We start from the raw sequence: 8,511 nt of genomic DNA on the forward strand, positions 1-8,511 counted from the left end.
AGGGGCCTGGCTTCCAACTGAGCCCCAGGGATGGAAGCTAAGCTCTCGGGGACAGGGGTGGACAAATCCATTCTGTCAATTAATTTATTTCTGTACCTTTTCTTTTTGGTCAATAATGGGCCTTGAACTCTGGGCCTTGGCGCTGTCCCTCAGCTCTTCAGCTCAAGGCTAGTGCTCTACCACTTGAACCACAGTGCCACTTCCTATTTCTGTAACTTTTAAAGGCAGGGTATCTTTATAGAGGCCAAGCTGGTCTTGAATTTGAGATCCTCCTGCTTCACCCTCCTGAATGCTAGGATCATCTCAGAGGTTTTGGGGGGGGAGGGGGAGGGGGAGGGAGGGAGGACACAAGGGAGAAAGGGAGACAGAGGGGGGAGAGAGGGGAGAGAAGGAGGGGGAGAGAGAGTCTCCCCAGCATTTTAACTGGACTGGCTTCAAACCAAGTCCTTTCTGATCTCTACCTCCTAAAGCTGCCGAGATTACAAGTATGATCTACTGCCCTCTCCAAGTCCTTGTGCTCTCAAGTTGGCTTTTTCATTTAAAGCTGGTGTTTTGGGGGCTGGGAAGGTGGTTCAGTGGTAGAGTGCTTGCCTTGCATGCATGAAGCCTTGGGTTCAATTCCTCAGCACCACATAAGCAGAAAAAAGCTGGGAGTGGCGCTGTGGCTCAAGTGGTAGAGCGCTAGCCTTGAGCTGAAGAGCTGAGGGACAGCGCCCAGGCCCAGAGTTCAGGCCCATGACTGAAAAAAACAAAAAGCTGGTATTCTACCACTTCATCCATAACTCTACTGCTGACTTTCTTTTTTTAAATTTTTGCCAGTCCTAGGGCTTGAACTATGGGCCTTGGCCCTGTTCCTGGACTTTGTGCTCCAAGGCTAGTGCTCTACCACTTGAGCCATGTCTCCACATCCAGTTCTTGTTGGGTTTTTTTTGGAGTTTAGTGGAGAAAGGAGTCTCAAGAACTTTCCTGCCTGGGTTGGCTTCTAGCCATGATCCTCAGATTTCCCCCTCCTTGAGTAGCTAATATTACAGGAAGGAGACACCAAACCCAGCTTGGCTTTCTTTCTTTTCTTTTTTTAATATTTTATTTTTATTATAAAAGTGATGTACAAAGGGGTTACAGTTACATAAGTCAGTTAAGGGTGCATTTCTTTTTAGATAATGTCACCCCTTCCCTCACTTTCTCTCAGATTTTCCCTCCTGTCCCACCCATAGTTGCATAGTTGTATAGTTCATTTTCAACATAGTGCTGCATTTGTTCATCCTTTGTCCCTCCATTTCTATGAGCCCCTCCCCTCTTTATACTTCTGACTTTTTGCAACTTAATTGGAGATAAGAGTCCCTTACACTCATAGATTTGTCTTCCTTTAAACTTGGATTCCTAGATCTCAGCTTTCTGAATAGCTAGGATTATAAGTGTGACTCACCAGCTCCTGGCATAGTCCTACTATCTTTCTTTTCTTTCTTTCTCTCTCTTTCTTTTTTCTTTTTTTTTCTCTTCCTTTTTGTTGCTCATAGGGCTTGAACTCAGGGTTTAGGAACTGTCCTTGAGTTCTTTTTGCTCAAGGCTAGGGCTCTACCACTTGAGCCACAGCACCACTTCCAGATTTCTGATGGTTAATTGGAAATAAGAATCTCCCAAACTTTCCTTCCCATGCTGGCTTTGAACCTCGATCCTCAGATCTCAGCCTCCTGAGTAGCTAGGAATATAGGCATGAGCCACTAGCGACGGGCTACTCTCTTTCTTGAAATCTTTTAGGAAAGTAGCTGTACAAAAAAGTTTCAATCCTACAGGTCAGATTATGATCAAGATTTCCCCTTCAGGTCCTGAGTACTTGAAATACTCTCCAGCTTACAGAAAACTTGCAAGTGTGGTCTAGAGGCCCCATGTATGCCCCATGTCCACGTGGGAATGACTATTTGGGATGCAGCACTCTCCCAATCACAGGTGTATTTCCTGAGAAGTGGAATCTGGTTGCCAGGGCTGAGCGCATGCCTGTGCAGGATGGTGCCTGCCCCGCCCCGTTGTGCTGTGTCATCTTCGCATCGCCGTCCTTCACCTACTTGCTGCCCAGAGGACATTCCTCAGCTATGACTTGGAATCATAGACAGCTTGGAGCAGGGACCCAAGGTTCCTCATAATCCTGTCCTCAAAAGCATTCAGAACCAAGCCGAGCATAGTGGCTCACACCTACAATTCTAACTACGCAGGAGGCCGAGATCTGAAGACTGCGGTTCAAAGCTAAGCCAGGCAGGAAACTCTGTGCAATTCTTGTCTCCATGTTAACCACCCAAATGCCAGTAGTGGAGCTGTGGTTCAAATGGTAGAGCACCATTCTAGAGCAAAAAGCCTAAAGGACAATGCCTAGGCCCTGAATTCAAGTCCCAGTACTCAACACACACACACACACACACACACACACACACACACATACACAAAATAGAAGAAAGAAAGAGAAAGAGAGGAAAGAAGGAAGAAAGGAAGAAACAGAGTGCTGGCCCTGAATCCTTGTTATGTGACTCTTCACCCCTCCGAACTAACAAGGGAAGAAATAACAATTCCACCATCTCAGAGATGGGGAAACTGAGGCCCATGAAAGAGACCACTTGCTCATGGAGTAGAGCCATTAGTGCCAGTGCAGGCAAACAATGTAGCTGGAATGCCAGCTTTTCACAACTATTTTGAGCATTGATTAGGGCACCAAACATACAGGTCTCATGAAACCCATGTGAGCCTTCTTGTGTGTGTGTGTTTGTGTGTGTGTGTGTGTGTGTGTGTGTGTGTGTGTGTGTGTGCCAGAATTCAGGGTTGAATTCAGGGTCTCACACTCTCACTTGGCTTTTTCCCTCAAGGCTGGTGCTCTACCACTTAATCCACAGCTCCATTTCTGGCTTTTTGCTGGTTAACTAGAGATAAGAGTCTGAGGAAGTGGCGCTGTAGCTCAAGTGGTAGAGCGCTCGCCTTGAGTTGAAGAGCTGAGGGACAACGCCCAGGCCCAGAGTTCAAGCCCCACAACCGACCAAAAAAAAAAAAAAAGAGTCTTAGAGATTTGTCTGCCTGGGCCAACTATGAATCGTGATCTCAGATCTCAGCCTCCTGAGTAGCTAGGATTACAGGCGTGAGCCACTGGCTCCCAGCCTTATGTGGGTGTTCTGATCCTCAGAACTGTCCAAGAGCCAAGCTAAAGCTACACTTATGTCAGGTGCTGGTAGCTCACTCCTGTAATCCTAGTTACTCAGGAGGATCAAGGTTCAAAGCCAGCCTGGTTAGGATAGTCCAAGAGACTCTTATTTTCAATTAACCACCAGAAAACTGGAAATGGACCTGTGGCTCGAAGCAGTAGAACACTAGCCTTGAGCAAAAAAGAAAGCTCAAGGACAAGTACACAGGCCCTGAGTTTAAGCCCCAAAAAAGAAAAGAAAAGAAAAGAAAATTTATGTGTTTATTACAGCAGCAAGCAGGAGTCCAGGAGTTTATACCTGCCGTTCTCCTGTGTCTAGGCTGGGTGTCCCACACCCAGGCCCTCCCTCATGCCATTGGCTTGAGCTGACCTCAGTGAGTTCAAAGCCAGCCCTAGCAGGAAAGTCCTAGACACTTTTTTGTTTTTGTCAGTAGTGGGGCTTGAACTCTGGGCCTGAGTGCTGTCCCTCAGCTCTTCAGCACAAGGCAAGCACTCTACCACTGGAGCCACAGTGCCACTTATGATTTTCTGGTGGTTTATTGGAGATAAGAGTCTTGTGAACTTTCTTGCCTGGGCTTGTTTTGAACTGTGATTCTCAGATCTCAGCCTCCTGAGTAGCTAGGATTACAGGCGTGAGCCACTGGTTCCTGGCTCCTTGACACTCTTATCTCCATTTAACCAGCAAAAAGCCTGGAATAGCTAGCTGGGTGCTAGCGGCTTACGCCTAATCCTAGCTACTCAGGAGGCTGAGATCTGAGGATTGCAGTTCAAAGTCAGCCCAAGCAGGAAAGTCCATGAGACTCTTATCTCCAATGAACCACCAGAAAAGCAGAAGTGGTCCTGTGGCTCAAGTGGTAGAGTTCTAGACAGTGCTAGACAGTTCTAGACAGTTCTAGAGTGACAAAAAAAATAAGAGCCTGGAGTAGAAGTATGGCTCAAGTGGGAGAGTTGCCAGCCTTGAACGAAAAAGCCAAGTGATACCGTCACATCCTAAGTTCAAGTCACAGTACCAACACACACAAGTAAGTAAATAAAATAGATAAATAATACATATAAGGAATTTTTTTTTTGGTCCGGTCATGGGGCTTGAACTCTGGGCCTGGGCGCTGTCCCTCAGCTCTTCAGCTCAAGGCGAGTGCTCTACCACTTGAGCCACCGCGCCACTTCCGGCTTTTTGCTTATGTGGTGCTGAGGAATCAAACCCAGGGCCTCAGGCATGCAAGGCAAGCACTCTACCACTGAGCCACCTTCCCAGCCCCACATATAAGGAATTTGCCATTTGAGTTGAAGGCAGGCTCTGCCTTCTATGGCAGGCATGGGCCCCCTCATCCTTCCATAAAATGGAGTCTTGGCAGAAAGGGGAGCAGCTAGGTTGGGTAGGGCTGTGGATGTGGTGCTGCGGAAGCGTTGAGGGAAAGGGCTAGACTGAGTGGGCCCAGCAGGAAGGGCTTTGAACCCAGGTGGGCAGATCTGGAATCTGTTCTATGGTCACATTTAGCCAGGCCTGAGCCGTGGTGGAGCTGGGAGTGGAGGGGTCCATTGATGGGGAGGTCAGGTCTTGGCTCTGGTGCCATCTCCCATGGCTGAGTTCTTGGCTTTGGTTTTGAGCATGAGATCATTAGGGAATTATCTAAGTCATTTTCTTGCAGCCCTTAGGGCTCTGAGTTCTAATTCAGAGGTGGCATGTCACAAGACTCATGGGATTTAGGAATGTGAGATCCTGAGCATTCTGCATGAAGCCATGACTTAATTACTTAATTTACTTCTCTCTTCCTTTCTCTCTCTCTTTCTTTCCTTCTTTCTTTCTTTTCTTTCTCTCTCTCTATCTTTCCTTCTTTCTTCTGGTAGTAGGATTTTTTTTTTCAGTCAGTCATGGGGCTTGAACTCTGGATTTGTCCCTGCGCTTTTCAGCTCAAGGAGAGCGCTCTACCGCTTGAGCCACAGCCCCACTTCAGGCTTTTTTCTTGATTAATTGGGATAATAGTCTCACAGGCTTTCCCTGCTTAGGCAGGCTTTGTACCACAATCCTTAGATCTCAGCCTCCTGAGTAGCTAGGATGACACCAATGGCAAGGAAACAGACCTGGCATCCTAGCTCCTCAGGTAGCTGAGATCTGATGATCTCAGTTCAAAATCAGCCTAAGCAGGCGTGCACGGAGCTGCCAAGTGCCAGGCTGGAGTGGATCTCTTCTTGGAAAGGAGTTCAGGCATGACTGGTGCTGGGACCTCAGACCTCGCAGGCAACTGCCGTTACTCCTCCTGGCTCTCTTCTCACTGAGCTGGCCTCTCCCTAGCTATTGGCAGAAGCCACCTCCGGCTCTGGGTTCACAGCCTTCCAACCAGGCAAGAAACGGACATCCCTTTTCCAGCCAAAGCTCAGGACTGGTGCCTGGTTTTGAAAGATCCCGACTTACCAGCCAAGGCTGGGTGAATACCCACCCCCCAAAGTCACTGACTGGGCTGCTGGAGGGGATTCCTCAAAAGGAAATGTAGTCCCGGACCAGAAAGGGGGTGGAGGGAGGGTTGTGTCAGACATAAATCTTGGAGCTGGACATCACTGTGTAGCTCAGAAAAGAGGAACTCTTACCCACACCCCTGTGAACACATCCCACAATCTTGTTTATCCAGCATTGACTCAAGTTCCATCTCTGTGTGGTTTTGTTTTGTTTTGTTTTGTGTGAGTATGGGGCTTGAACTCAGGGTTAGAGTGCCCTCCCTTAGCTTTTCCAATCAAGGCCACTTGAGCCACAGCTATGCTTCAGGCTTAATTGGAGATAAGGCTACCTGCACAGGCTGACTTTGAACTGAGCTCATCAGATAGATCTCAGCCACCTGAGGAGCTAGGATTACAGACCTGAGTCACTGGCTCCTGGCACTTTGCAGGTTTTTTTTTTGTTGTTGTTGTTGTTTGCTTGCTTTTTTACCTTGGTACCAGTACTTGGGCTTGAACTCAGACTTGGGCATTGTCCCTTAGCTTTTCCACTCAAAGCTGGCACTCTATCACTTGAGCCACACCTCCACTTTGGGCTTTTTGATGGTTAATTGGAAATAAGAGTCTCACATACTTTTCCTTCCCAGGCTGGCTTCGAACCGTGATCCTCAGATCTCAGCTTCCTGAGTAGCTGGGAAGACAGGTGTGAGCCACCAGTGCTTGGATACCCTGTAGGTTTTGCTAGTCCATCAAAGTTACCTCCCTTTCTTGATCATCAGTGGTCCATGTGGTCCATGTGGCCTCAGCATCTTCATGAACATGCCCCACCCACCCCACCTAGATACTTATCTCTCTTAGGAGCAAACCTGTTCCTGCTATACACTGGGCTAGGGCCTCTGGTCTGGGGAGTTCCCCAATACTACTGTCACAAATGGTCACAAACCAGCGGTTTTTAAAACAACACATTTTCACCAAGTACCGGTGGCTCACACCTGTAATCCTAGCTACTAAGCAGGCTGAGAGATGAGGATGTGGTTCAAAGTCAACCTAGGCAGGAGTCAGTGAGGTGGCTCAGTGGTAGAGTGCTTGCCTTGCATGCAGGAGGCCCTGGGTTCGATTCCTCAGCACCACATAAGTAGAAAAAGCTGGAAATGGCGCTATGGCTCGAGTGGTAGAGCACTAGCCTTGAGCTGAAGAGCTGAGGGACAGCGCCCAGGCCCAGAGTTCAGGCCCCATGACTGGCCAAAAAAAAAAAAAGAGAGACTCTTCAATAAAGCATGAAAAAGCCAGAAATAGAGCTAGGGCTCAAGTGATAGAGCACTAGCCTGAAGCAAAAAAAAAGCTCAGAAACAGCACTCTGAGTTCAAGCCCTAGGATGGGCACAAAAAAACAACAAATTTTCTTCTCTCTCAAGCTTTTCAGGTCACAAGTTCCTTACAGGTGGGACCAATTGAAAATCAAATGAAAGTTGAACGCTGGTGGCTCACATCTGTAATCCTAGCTACTCAGGAAGCTGAGGTCGGAGGATCACGGTTCGAAGTCAGCCCAGGCAGAATAGTCTGAGACATTTAGCTCCAATTAACCAGCAAAGAGCTGGAAATGGAGCTGTGGCTCAAGTAGTAGAGCATCAACCTTAAACAAAAAAGCTAAGGGACAGTGCCTAGGCCATGAGTTCAAGCAACAGCAGCACCACTACCCCCCCACCCTCAAATAAAGAAAATCAAAATATTAACAGAGCTGCATTTGGTTTGCAAGCTCCAAAGAATACTGTGCTGTGCTGTTCCAGCCTCTAGGAGACACCCACATTCCTTGGCTAGAAGCCCCTGCTGTATCACCATGTCCAACTCTGTCCACCAAGACCTTGCCAACCTGTGTCTCTAACTGCAGACATAGGGTATCTGCATCCCGGGAATGTCATGGCCACCTGGATGATCCAGGAGAATCTTGCTACCTGGAGTTCCCTAACTTAATTCTGCCTTGCTTCAAGGTCTTATTTGTTTGTTTGTTTATTATCAGTTGTGGATCTTGAACTAGGGGCCTGAGTGCTGTCCCTGAGCTCTTTCACTCAAGGCTAGCACTCTACCCCTTCAAGTTACAGTTTCACTTCTGGTTTTCTGGTGGCTAATTGTAGATGAGTCTCACGGACTTTCCTACTCAGGCTGGCTTTGAACCACAATCTGCAAATCTCCATTTCCTGAGTAGCTAGGATTATAGGTGTGAGCCAATGCAGGGCTACTTTTTTTTGGGGGGGGGTATTCCGGTCGTGGGGCCTGAACTCTGAGCCTGGGTGCTGTCCCTCAGCTCTTCGGCTCAAGGCTAGTGCTCTACCACTTGAGCCACAGCGCCACTTCCAGCTTTTTTTCTTTTTGCTTATGTGGTGCTGAGGAATCGAACCCAAAGCCTCAGGCATGCAAGGCAAACGCTCTACCATTGAGCCACCTTCCCAGCCCCTAGGGCTACTTATTTTTGTGTTGGTCTTGGGGCTTGAACTCAGGGGCCTGGGCACTGTCTCTTAGTTCAAGGTTAGCACACCACCACTGGAGCCACAGCTCTACTTCCAGCTTTGTTGTGACTAATTGGAAATAAGAATCTCGTGAACTTTCCTGTCCTGACTGGCTTCAAACCATAATCATCAGATTTCCATCTCCCATTACAGGCTTTGATTACAGGCATGAGCCACCAGATGCCTGGCTGAAAGGGCCACTTTAACCACAGAAGGGACAGATGTACAGGGCCAGGGTTTGGATCAATGTTCTGCAAACCATCCTTGAATTGTTGCCCTGTCTCAAAGTCTCCAAGTGCATTCTGTATTCTACCCAGGAAATATTGTCTTCTTCTTCTTCTTCTTCTTCTTCTTCTTCTTCTTCTTCTTCTTCTTCTTCTTCTTCTTCTTCTTCTTC

The sequence above is a fragment of the Dipodomys ordii genome, unplaced genomic scaffold (genome assembly GCF_000151885.1).
Source record: "Dipodomys ordii isolate 6190 unplaced genomic scaffold, Dord_2.0 Scaffold64, whole genome shotgun sequence".
Taxonomy (NCBI): domain Eukaryota; kingdom Metazoa; phylum Chordata; class Mammalia; order Rodentia; family Heteromyidae; genus Dipodomys; species Dipodomys ordii.